Genomic DNA, 12,774 nt, shown 5'->3' with positions numbered 1-12,774 from the left:
AAGATTTCATTCTTTTTCATCGCCTAATACTATTCCATTGTGTGTGTGTGTTTGTGTGTGTGTGTGTGTGTGTGTATGTGTGTGTGTGTGTATAGCACATCTTCTTAATCCACTCATTAGTTGATGGACATTTGGGCTCTTTTCATAATTTGGCTATTGTTGAAAGTGCTGCTATAAACATTGGGGTACAAGTGCCCCTCTGCATCAGTACTCCTGTATCCCTTGGGTAAATTCCTAGCAGTGCTATTGCTGGGTCATAGGGTAGTTCTGTTTTTAGTTTTTTAAGGCACCGCCACACTGTTCTCCAGGGTGACTACACCAGTTTGCATCCCCACCAACTGTGCAAGAGGGTTCCCCTTTCTCCATATCCTCCCCAACATCTGTTGTTTCCTGAGTTGTTAATGTTAGCCACTCTGACCGATGTGAGGTGGTATCTCAGTGTGGTTTTGATTTGTATTTCCCTATGATGAGGGACGTTGAGCATCTTTTCATGCATCTGTTAGCCACCTGGATGTCTTCTTTGGAAAAGTATCTGTTCGTGTCTTCTGCCCATTTCTTCACTGGATTATTTGCTTTATGGGTATTGAGTTTACCAAAGTCTTTGTAGATTTCGGATACCAACCCTTTATCTGTCTTTTGCAAATATCTTCTCCCATTCTGTTGGTTGCCTCTTAGTTTGGTTGTTTGCTTTTTTGGCAGAAGCTTTTTATCTTCATGAGGTCTCAAGAGTTCACTTTTGCTTTTGTTTCCCTTGCCTCCTACCACAATAATTTTTTTAATAAGACAGTGACTTCTGTCTTTTGTACCCTCTCTCTCTCTCTCCCTCGGGCTTGCTCACTCTGATGAAGCCAGTTGCCCTGTTCATGAGCTGCCCCAACGGAGAGGAGTCAGTTACACCTTGATTAGAGAGACACTGAACTTGCAGCCTAGGAGAGACCTTGAACCTGAGACCCCAATGAAGCCACACCCAGATTCCTGCCTACCCAAACTTAGAGATAAGGGACGTTGGCTGCTTTTAATGCCACTAAGTTTCCAGGGTGGGGTTGGGAGGGGCAGATTTGTTACGTGGCAATAGATCGTGAATACATTAACTCTTGTTTAATTCAGTTGTGGGTGAAACAATGGAGACAGAGCACCCAAAGCCAGACAAGAGCCCTGGCACTTTAGAGGGACCCAATTTCTTCCTCTGCCTCCACACACATCCTCCCCAGTGGACAGGGGGCCAGGGGGACCGAGGGAACGTGCCCACCCTATACTCCAGGTACACAAGACTCCAGAGTCCCCTGCCCAAATGTCCCGGGGCCTGCCTCCAGAGTCTAGGAGGGCGTTCCTCTCCTGAGAATACACCGTTCCATTAGCAGGCACACCTTAAGGCCCAGGGACAGCTGTTGGGGGAAGGGGGTTGGACTGAGCCAGATATGTGGGTGGGGCGCCCACAGTGTGTGACCTGTCTCCTTTCACACATTTAAACACAGGGCTTGGTGCCTCGTTAGCCCTCTTGGCCCCCACCCTACACACCTTAGAAGCGGCCCTGAGTAGAGATAATAGTATCTGAGGACCAGACGGGATCACGTCTGCGTAAAGGACCCATCTCAGAGCATGATGCGCTGCAAGTGACCAGCGAATCCCATTCCGGTGTTCCCGGGACCAGTGCAGACTCACTGGGTTTGTCTTCCCAAAGTAGCCCTGGATGACAGCGCTGGGCCTCCCCAGGGTGAAAGCCATTTCTGGCCCCGGGCAAATTCACAGCCCTGCCCTGGGCGGCTCCCGCCAGCCTCGAGCATCACACAGTTGCTGCGGTTTTCGGCCAGAAGGAGAGGACGCAGGCCAGCCGGTTGGGGATCTTCTGCCCCCTGCCCCTCTGGGCCTCGTGGGGATTTTGGCAACCGTATTCGCACCTCTTCCCGGCAGGAAGCGAGAGGAAGGAGAAATCCCTGAGCTCCTTGAGACACGCTGCATCTTCAAGTGGCTATCCATCCAGCAAATGCTTTCTGAGATAGCCTGGCAGAAGGAATACCAGTTATTTCTCTCCATCCAGTTCGTCTGAGAAAAATCAAAGCTGCAGTAGGGAACAGCCCTTCCACTAGCGGCCGGGCGAGTTACAAACTCTAAGCCTCAGTTCGATCTCCGTCTCTAAAAGGACAGTCACAAATAGTCTCGGTCGCATAGGGCAGAGTGAAGAACAAAGGATCGTCACGAACGGTGTGTAAGACAGCTCGGGCTCCTCATCTGAACGTGGGGCTGAAAACGGGGCAGGCTCCTAAGGCTGTGATGGGAGTGGTTAGGTCATACATCCTTCGTCCGGCACCTGCCACCCAGAAAGGGCCGTGCAGCGGGTGGAACGGTGGCCCGGCCAAGGACACCTCTACCCAGACGGTAGGAATACGGTGCTATTTGGAAAGGGGGTTACTGCAAACGTCAAGAAGGCTTTCAAGATGAGATCATCCTGGATTAGGGTGGGGCCTCAACCCAAGAGCAGGTGTCCTTCTAAGAAAAGAGAAGGGCAGAAGGCACACCGAGGAGAAAACGCTGTGGAATCAGAGGCAGGTCGAAGTGACGCAGCCCCAAGCCGCGGAACGTCTGGGGCCGCTAGCAGCCGGAAGGCACAAGGAAGATTCTCCCCTAGAACCTTCGGAGGGGAACGTGGTTCTGCCAGCTCCTTGATTTCAAACCCCTGCCTCCAGAACTGTGAGAGAATAAGTTTCTATTGTGTTAAGCCACCCACTTTGGGGTGATCGGTTACAGCATCCTTAGGAGAGTAATAAAGGGGGTAATAAATGTCTACTGTTGCCGTTGTCTGTTGTGTCTCTTGGTCTCGCTTCGCTCTGTTGCCCACAGAAGGAGGGCAAACTTCTGTGACGTGCTTGAGCTGGGTCACAACGGAAGAGACCCATCTGGAGTAACGTGGGTCCCTGCTCTCGCCCCGGCCCCTCCAGCCCCTCCTGCTGGGCAGGGCTCCTTCCTCGCCTAGCCTTCGTGCCAGGGCCCCTGAGGCTGGCACGCACCCTCGGCCAAGAGACTCCGAGGCGCGGCATGAAGGGAATAATTGTCAGCGAGATCCCAGATTGTTTTGTCACATACATTTTGCAATATGACAAGTAGGCGTCCAAAATATGCTCCAGGAGGCGGGGAGGCGGGGGGAGGGGGGGTGGGGAGCAAGACATTTTCCAAAAGCCTACTTGGCAGCCGGAGCCACTGTGCTGAATCAAGTGCCCGTCTAGTTCTTGGCTTCACTCCTGCTGCCATGTGATGCTGTGTCGCTCAGGATGGGGAGTGCGAAGGGAGCGCCTCTGGGGCGGGGGGTTGGAAGCATCAGCTTGACTCGATTGGCTGCTTTGGGATTTTTCTAGATGACGTCATAATAACAGCTCTCTTCCTATAATCGCAGAAATAACAACAATGACTAGCCATTAAGACAGTGCCCGTGTGAGGCACTCATGTGCAACCCCTTCTTTGATTTTCACAGTCATTGTAGGAGGTGGGAATTATCATTATCTCTCTGTTACAGAGCAGCATACTGAAGAAGAAGAATGCCATTAAACGATCTGCCTCCAATTCAGTGACTTTGGAACTTATGTTACAGTGGGTTGGAATCCCCAGCATAGTTGCCTCACCCCCACAGAGAGGGATTGCTTGCACGTAGAGCAGACTCCCCCAGACCAGCGATTCCAGGTAAGGGACAACTAGGTAAGGCTGCTCAAATGTGGGAAACGTAAGTAGCTTAAACAGAATTATTTCAGGAGGGCAGATCAAGTTTTCTCCCTCTCCCATCTCTTCTGGAGCCCCGCAGGTACAGATGCTAAAGTGAGAGAAAGTCTTTGGTCACGTACTTGGGGGCTAAGAGGGAGACTGACATTCTCTTGGCACAATATGGTCCACGAGAAATGTTAGCAATAGGTTAGGATTTGTAACTGAAAGATGTAGTCGAGGCCAGATCATTTCAAGAATCGCTTCCCTCCCCTTTCCCCTCTTAAGACCTTCCTATAGGGGCGCCTGGGTGGCGCAGTCGGTTGAGCGTCCGACTTCAGCCGGGTCACGATCTCGCGGTCCGTGAGTTCGAGCCCCGCATCGGGCTCTGGGCTGATGGCTCGGAGCCTGGAGCCTGTTTCCGATTCTGTGTCTCCCTCTCTCTCTGCCCCTCCCCCGTTCATGCTCTGTCTCTCTCTGTCTCAAAAATAAAAATAAACATTAAAAAAAAAAAAAAAAAGACCTTCCTATAGATTGTCCACTCCACAGTCCTTTCTGTCCTCTTGCCTCCTAACCGAACTCAGGTATTGTTCTCTCGGTCCAACAGTAGTTTAAGTGGCAGTTGACCTCACTCCCAGCTCCAGAGATGGGCTTCATTGACCTAAGGGCAATCTCTTCTCTCCGCTGGTGATTGATTCGGGGACACTACCAGTTCTTTCCAAGGAAACAACAGGAAGTCCTTTGGAGTAAGTGGTAGCTCGGCAGCTTCTGGAGAAAATGTCTTTGCTTCAAATAATAGAACCACAGCAAAAGAAAAAAAAAAAAAAAAAAAGGACCCCTTCTTCCTCTAGATCTTACCATACCTGGATATTACGCTCGCAACTGCTCCCACCATCTTGTCGCCAGCCCGAGAAAGAATCCAACCGGTGATGGCAGAGCAGAGACATAGACACTCTTCCTGAATGCCATTGTTGAATGGCTAATTCAACAAGCTTTGGATCCGCCCTGCCCCCTGGAATTCCTGATACATGAGATAATAAATTCCCTATTGTTTAAGCCAGCTTGAGTCAGGGTTTTGTTTCTGCCACCAAAAGCATTCTGACTAATAGAGGATTCAAAGCACTCTCCTCCCCTTCCTCCCCCATCCAGCAGCTGAACTGGATGCCACTGAGAATTACCAACCACCCATTCCAGAGGCTGCACACAAGAGGAGGAAGGATTTGGAGGGGGGGGGGGTGGTGATGGAATACAAGACATTTGAAAGGAGGAGTTGTGGGGAATGGGGACAAAGCACAAAGGAGCAAGGGAAAGGAACCATCTCTGCCACCTGAGTGGGGTAGAAACGTGTGCTCAAGAGTCTATGACTAAGGCTCCATAGCCATGGGTGAGGGGAATTCACGACAGCTGTCTCTACTGAGTGTCCACTCAAAATGTGTTGGACCATAATGTTTGAGTCTAAAGCAAACAGCTGAGTGACTACTCTCCATGGATTTATATCGTGCTCCTCTGGCCACAGTTACCCATCCTTTGGGAGGTCATATCACCCCTTCTTCCGTAAAATATACTGTCCTGCTAGAATTGAGAGACTGTTGACGCCAATAGTCTTAAAAAGCCAACTAATCCAAACTCTCTCATTTTGTGAATGGGGATCCAAGGGCTGGGAGGGGAAGTCATTTCCCTGAGGCAACGCGAAGTGAGTGGGTGGCACAGCCACAGCTGAAATGCAGGTATCCTATTTCGCAAACCAGGGTTCTCCCCACGACACCGCCATTCTCCCCAAGCGTGCACCGAGAAACCGTCGATAGATTTTTAACAGCCAGAATGGTTTTCAATGGTCAAATAAACTTGGAAAGTGCTGCATTAAACAAATTACATTAGAGAGTTTTCTAAACTAGAGAGTTCCTCATCGTTTTTTGTTTTGTTTTGTATATTTGCGTATTTGCCAACAATGCTTTGTGAATTATTAAAACTGAAATGTAGTTTTTTCAAATCTGTTCAAATCTGGAGCCTTTCTTTCTCCCGAGGCATCTTACAGGAATAGTGTTTTGCAAATTACACTGTAGCAAATGCACAACATGGACCTTCCTCCATAAGAAAGGAATGAGGTCAAAACATGAAGAGAAGCAGAGACAGACAGGGGTGGGGAAAAAATGGATAGAGGAATGGGCAGATGCACGGATAGATGGATGGATAAAGAAAAGCAACAAAATGTGAGCCCTGACCTAAAACAAAGTTGCTACATGAACCCATACATTTTTTTCCTCTTAAGCTAGCTTGAGTTGTACATTCGTAGGGTTTTGTTATTGTCGTTATTTTGATAATAATACTTAACAGACAATCCCCAAGTTTCAGTAACTTATTACCACAAATGTTTATCTTATACTCTTGAATCAGCTAGACCAGGCTGGATCCCAGCTTCTGGTTATGGTTGGGTCCTCTGCATTTGTCTTCATCCCAAGCCCCAGACTAGAACATAAGGTATCTGGTTCATGTTCTTCTCATGGTGGTAAGAAGTTCCAGAGAACTGGTGGAAATTTGCCTTTTAAGACCTCAGCTTGAAAATAGCAGCTTGAAATTGTCATTTCTAGCCACAATCCACTGCCCAAAGCAATGTCAAAGTCCACATGTCAGAGCCAAAATTGTCAAATTTTGTCAAAGCCCAAAATTAATTGGGGAAGAAAACTATACTCTGCTCACAGAGAAGCCAAGACAAAAGCAGGGAAGGAAAGAATTGCAGACAAATAAGAAAACACTAGAAATTACGTCTTTTATTCCTTACAACTCAGAATCCCCCCAAATTCAATCAACTGGGTAATTTGTGGGTTTCTATTTGGTAAAGCGCCTTTAAGCTACAGAATACTTTATATCTCGACAAAGTTGGGCACTTTACTATCTTTGTTCCTCATTTCCATGACATCTTGCCTTCTCCACTCATTCTCACTTTATCCTTCTCTTGGGATTTGTCATAAAGTATTATTTCCCATTTGTGTGTTAAGTAGACTTTTGTAATCGGATTATGGGTGAACAATTCAAGCTATTACATGGTGGAGTAGCCTGAGAGCTGACAGCTCAATGTCGGTAGAGTTGCCATATTTGTACAGAAAGTTTGTTCAGTTATTTGACTTATTTCTGTTGCATTCACTATTTCCAAAAAAGGAACTGAATTAGAAAATAATGATCGGTACTGATCCTAGCAATGAAAAGCACAGACCTCATAAACTTAAGACATGTGCCACAGAGATGGAAGTCATTAGGCACGCTGTAAGTTGGGAATCTTGAGCCTCAAGAGGATCAAACAAAATCAAAGGACATAACTGTGGTTCTGAAAGTGTATTGTTAAAGATATTGTTGTAAAAATGAAGTATAATTGGGGATTTAATTATATTTCATAGTCCTCCGGGGATAGACCCCTTGGTGATATATAAGGATATGATTTGACTTTCGAACATTGACTTTCAGACATATTCTCTAGGAAAGACCCTGAAAGGGACAAAAAGCGTGTGTGGGGGGGTACTACCTGTGTTTAGAAAATATTAACATGAACACGGCCACCTGTGAAATCTGTGAGCACGATTTGAGAGAATACGTTAATCAAGAGAGCGGAGCATGGTGTATGACGTACACAGACCTAGTTCAAAGTTCCAGTTCTAGGACTGTAGGCAAAGTACTTCACCTCATGTGTAATACGGGGCACAATACCACAGACGTCCTGGCCTTGTGAGAAGTTAAAATGAAATGATGCTAATTAAAGCTTCAATTTATACATCAGGCACTGTTCACATCTTTTAAATACGTTAGCACATTACTTACAACATTTTATGAGTGGTTATCTTTTACAGAGGAGATAACCGAGGCATGAAGAATGCAAACAACTTACCCAAGGTCACACCTAGCTGGTGGTTGGGCTGGGATGCAAGCCCAGGCCAACTGGTTCCACAGTCTATGTCCTTGACCCCACAGTCTATGTCCTTGACCCCTCACTATAGACTGAACTTTGGTGTCTCCTCAAAATTCATAGGTTGAAACCCAGCCCTCAGTGTGATGGTATTTGGAGGTGGGGCCTTGGAGGTGATCCAACCGTATGGGTGGAGCCTTCACCAATGAGATTAAGGCCGTTATAAAAGAGACACCAAAGAGCCCCCCTTAGCCCTTCTTCCATGTGACAACATAGGGAGAAAATGGACTTTTGTGAATCAGGGAGAGTCCTCACCAGACACAGAATCTGCCAGTGCCTAGATTTCCTAGTCTCTCGTATGGGAAATAAATGTTGGCTCTTCAACTCCTCCCCTCCCCCGTTGGTGCTATTCTGTTGTAGCTTCCAAACTAACTGTACTTCATCATGGCTCTCCAACAAAGGAAGTAGGTGAACTTCGACAGACACGGGTCGTGGGAAGTGTGCACGTCCTTTCTTTCACTTCCATGAGGACTAGCACGGGCACTGACACTACTGTTTGGACTCTCATGTGTGTGCGTTGCATGTCTTGTATTTCTGCTCGATGACATACGAGTGTGTGGAGGAGGTCTGGGTTGGCTCTGCCTCCTTCCAGCTCCGTGACCTTTGGCAAATCATCAAGCTCTTTGCCCCTCTACGTCTTCACCTAGAAGATGGGGTTGAAAATACTTGCCCCCAGTAATTTTACAGAAGTATCATGAGGGGCGCCTGGTGGCTCACTCGGTTGAGTGTCCAGCTCTTGATTTCGGGCTCAGGTCATGATCTCATGAGATCAAGCCCCACATCAGGCTCTGTGCTGAGCAGGGAGCCTACTTGGGATTCTCTCTCCCTCTCTCTCTGCCCCTCCCCTGTTCATGTTCTCCCTCTCTAAAAATAAATAAAAATAAACATTTTTACAATTGTTTTGACGTTTCTTTATTTTTGAGAGACAGAGAGATAGATCAGGAGAAGGGTAGAGAGAGGGGGACACAGAATCCGAAGCAGGCTCCAGGCTCTGGGCCGTCAGCACAGAGCCCTACACGGGGCTCAAACTCATGAACCACGAGATCATGACCTGAGCTGAAGTCAGACACTTAACCAACTGAGTCACCCAGAACCCCTAAACATTTTTTAAGGAAGTATTGTGAGCTATAAAGAGAGAACAGATGAAGAAGTCCCTTGAAATTTTAAGTCCTCTGCAAATGTTAGATTTGTTCTATAATACAACAAGGGTGATCTTTTAAGGTAACATGCCAGAACTTAGCCTCAAAATGAGAGCTGGTCTTTCCAAAACACTCTCCTGCTCTCCTACCAAACTGTGGGCTTATTCAAATGATGCCATTTCTGCTCAAGATGTGTTTGGAATGTGTCTTTGGAAATTACCTTTACAGCTGGTTCACAAGCCAAGTGAGAAAATCAGTTTTATTAACTTACAGGCCTCGCATTTCACTTGGGGAACCAAAAATAGTATTTCTGAGTTGTTCTCTCATCTTATTTGTAAGAGGCAGTTCTGAATGATTGACATCCGTTAAAAATAGCGAAATCCGGGGTGCCTGGATGGCTCAATTGGTTGAGCGACCGACTTCAGCTCAGGTCATGATCTCAGGGTTCCTGAGTTCAAGCCCCACGTCGGGCTCTGTGCTGACAGCACAAAGCCCGCTTCATAGCCTCTGTCTCCCTCTCTCTGTTCCTCTCCCGCCCCCAAAATAAACAAAACATTAAAAAAAAAAAAAACACCATAGTGAAATCCACCTGCCAAGGGGGCAGATTTGCCTCACGGGAGACCATGAGAGGAACTTGCCCTAGGACCCTGAAAGGGGTATCAGTGTGCCACAGCCACATTTTACACTCATCAGTCTCAGACCACTATGCCCGTTGTGCCAGCCAGGTCTGCGAGCGAGGGCTCCGCCTGTCCAAATACCAGGAAATCCGTCCCTAGAATCATGTCTGGACAGAGAAGACCCTTAGAAGTTACGTCACATCTGATTCACTCCGTTCCTGCATTTCTTCAAAAAAGCACTCCCGAAGCAGTTTCCCGACACATATGAGAATGCAGAGGAGAAAAGGGAGGATGGTGCCCTCAGAGCACCCGCGCTGTGTGAGAGGAGCACTCGGGTCAACACCCAAGTGCACGGAGTGGGCTATGCATCCTGCTGGACACCCACGACTGTCGTGAGAAGGAGGGCCCTCCGGAGGCGCCGATGAGGGAGCTTCCTGGCAACGGACCCGGCTGGAGATAGCAGGTTGAGTAAGGGGCAAAGCATCCGAAGAGAAGGACGCACAGGTCCCCAGGCCTCAGGAGGAGAAAGCTCGTGGTGCCTCCGGACCCCAGCGCCACCCGGGAGCCCCAAGACGGAGCTGGCCCAAGACCAGTAGGTCTGCCCCATGGTGTAGCCCGTGGACCAAGTGCTAAACCTCTTGACAATATGTCAAACTCAGAGTGGGGAGCGGGGGGGGGGTGGGATTCCTACCAAAATGATTCAACTTTCAGCTTCCCTAGAGGAGGCGGGCAAAATACATGTGCATTTCTCCAGGGAAAGTCCTGGCTGCCTGAGAAGCAGTGGTGTTGGGCCTGCTCTCGGCCCTCTCAGCCCGAGTTTGTCTTTCACACAGGGATCTTCAGCAGAAGACGAGGCAATCATATCCGTGCTGGGGAGAGACGATCGCTCTGGCAGCAGGGATGGGGGGTGCACGCAGTGCGGGGAGGCAGCTGGGCCCCCACGGGCATGCAGGGGGGGCCCTCACCAGGGAGGCAGGCGAGCGGTGGGGCGCAATTCCTGTGGTATTTGGGCTGAGGAAAATCCTCACGCCGTGGCGCCCAGAGAAGAAAGTGGCTCGAACCAGGCTTGAGCCCCGAAACCTAATGAGGGTCTTTTTCCCACCAACGGTGCGGCCCCAAATCAAGCAAATGAAAATACTATGTTCGGAAGCCAAATATAATTGGCGGAGGAGGGAAGAAAGTGCCAATTTTTTTTTTTTTTTTTTTTAGAACACTTGAGTTGATTTGGGTGGTCAGGAGAGAGTTTGGATTTCCAACAATCGCCAGCTCAGTTCTGCGTGCGCTGATGGAGTTAACGTGCACCAGGTCCAGAGATGGGCTTGAGGACGGAGAAGAGTGACACAGGGTGGCCCAAAGAAGGCGCCCTGGCGTTCCAGGCGGGCCACGTCTTCATCACGTGGGACTGTCCTGCGCATCGTGGGGCCTCTAACATCCCCGCGGTCTGGGTACTAAAGGCCCGTGGGAGACACCCCACCGTCACGGCGACAGTCAAAAAATGCTCCCCCACATTCCCAAGTGTACCCTTGGGCGGTGCTACCGCCCGGCTCGAGAGCCACCAGGCTACGGACAAAAGTCAGGGGAAGAGACACCCTGGACGCGTCTGTAGAAGAGTCACTTCCACATGCTGTTACGAATAATCCGATGCTAACCTCAGATTCTTCCCTGAACGTAGGTGCTCCCTTTCATGCCCCTGCACCTTCGCACCTGCTCTTTCTTCCTCGGGCACACTCTCCTCCCGCGCTGATTTGCCTGGGCGAACTCTCTGTGTCTGGCCCGCGGTCAGAAGTCAATAAACATCAGCCATGACATCGATCTGGCCTTCCGAGACCATTCCCGCCTCACTGGGGAGAAGAGCCCCCCCCCCCATGTCCGCTTTGCTTTGTGCTTTTCTCCATTAAAACAGTGGCCAACCAGGGCGCCTGGGTGGCGCAGTCGGTTAAGCATCCGACTTCAGCCAGGTCACGATCTCGCGGTCCGTGAGTTCGAGCCCCGAGTCAGGCTCTGGGCTGATGGCTCAGAGCCTGGAGCCTGTTTCCAATTCTGTGTCTCCCTCTCTCTCTGCCCCTCCCCCGTTCATGCTCTGTCTCTCTCTGTCCCAAAAATAAATAAACGTTGAAAAAAAAAATAAAAAAAAAAACAGTGGCCAACCTGGGATCATCTCTTTTGAAAGAGAACAGAAGTTTCTAATGTGTGAAAGCAACGAATAGGTAGTATCTTAATTTGCCCAGGGATCTGCAGGAACTCGCAACAACCCAACGAGGAGACGGGTATGGTAATATTTGTATTTTGCTGAGAAGAAAACCACAAGCCCCCTTCTCCCCAGAAAACTACCACGTATCACGTGTTTCACCGGTGCTGGGCAGTGGACTGTCACGGCCATTTAAATGCACTGAGTCATTTAATAGCGAGTAAGGGTAAGTCGTTCGTTCCCCCAAGGTCAAGGGCAAACAGCTGAGCTGCACTCAGAAGTCTTCTGCCGCCTCATCTGTGGGGCTCGTGGGAGGCACAGCAAAGAGGCAGGACACAAAGCAAATCCCAAAGGCACACATCAGGATTTCCAAGAGGGCATATTCAGGCTAGAACTCTCTTTACCAAAGGATTTCAGGAGGACGACACCTTAAAAAGCATAAGCTCTCCTATTAATTTTTAAGTTTTTCTGACGTGCAAGAATCTGTTTTCTCCCCCAGTACTGTGGAAAGTCACCAGTGGCAAAAGGCAGACCTGGGTTCCTGGGGACCCAGACCTCCCAGTCGGTGCCAGGGAGTCAGTGAGGGTCCCCGGCCCCCTAGGAGAACGATCTGGATTTCCCTCCAGGCCCTGCAATTCCCCCGCTGGCGTGTGGGACCAGGTCCGTGGTCCTACTTGCTCGGAGCTCACCTGGGACGGAACCCGGCAGGGGGGAAAAACCACGGGGCATGCTTGGCTCCAAAGGCACCCGCTCTGGGCTGAGGTCGGGGGCTGCATTCTGCATTTGCCTCAACGCCTGGGTGGTCTCCATCGCGGGTGGCAAAGAGCACATATTGCAGCAATTACTGAGAGACCACAGAAGTGGGTAAAGCGGCAAAGCCTGGGCTCCACACCCCCACCCCTGCCAACCGCCCCCTGCCACCCACAGGGACAAGCCGTGTTTCTGGCCCATCACTCACGGGGCTCCTTCCAGAGCCTTCCTCTTGGGCCGGACAACCCATTACCCGCTACTCCCCTCTCTGAGCCGGTGTTTACTCAGATACAAAAACAGCGCTAACGATGTCAACCATTGAGGTCCGACGTGAGGGCGAGACGGGGCCTGTTCAAGTGCTCATCGTAGGGGAGGGCGTGGTGGAGGGAGAGACCTTTGCATGCACGAGGCAGAGAGGGTGAAACCGTCCATATGGAA

General features: G+C 49.5%; 1 long non-coding RNA gene across 1 annotated transcript; it reads right to left on the bottom strand.

Moving 5' to 3' along the window:
* Positions 1–1,078: 1,078 nt before the first annotated feature.
* On the bottom strand, positions 1,079–4,752 carry LOC122495818. The gene is made up of 2 exons (XR_006300611.1): positions 4,211–4,752; positions 1,079–3,977 (listed from the first exon to the last, which is right to left on the bottom strand). It is a non-coding gene; the product is annotated as an uncharacterized LOC122495818 (long non-coding RNA).
* Positions 4,753–12,774: the final 8,022 nt, after the last annotated feature.

Source organism: Prionailurus bengalensis, chromosome F2 (assembly GCF_016509475.1).
Source record: "Prionailurus bengalensis isolate Pbe53 chromosome F2, Fcat_Pben_1.1_paternal_pri, whole genome shotgun sequence".
Lineage (NCBI taxonomy): Eukaryota > Metazoa > Chordata > Mammalia > Carnivora > Felidae > Prionailurus > Prionailurus bengalensis.
Note: the sequence above shows the minus strand (reverse complement) of the source record. Positions and strands in the feature narration are given on the sequence as shown.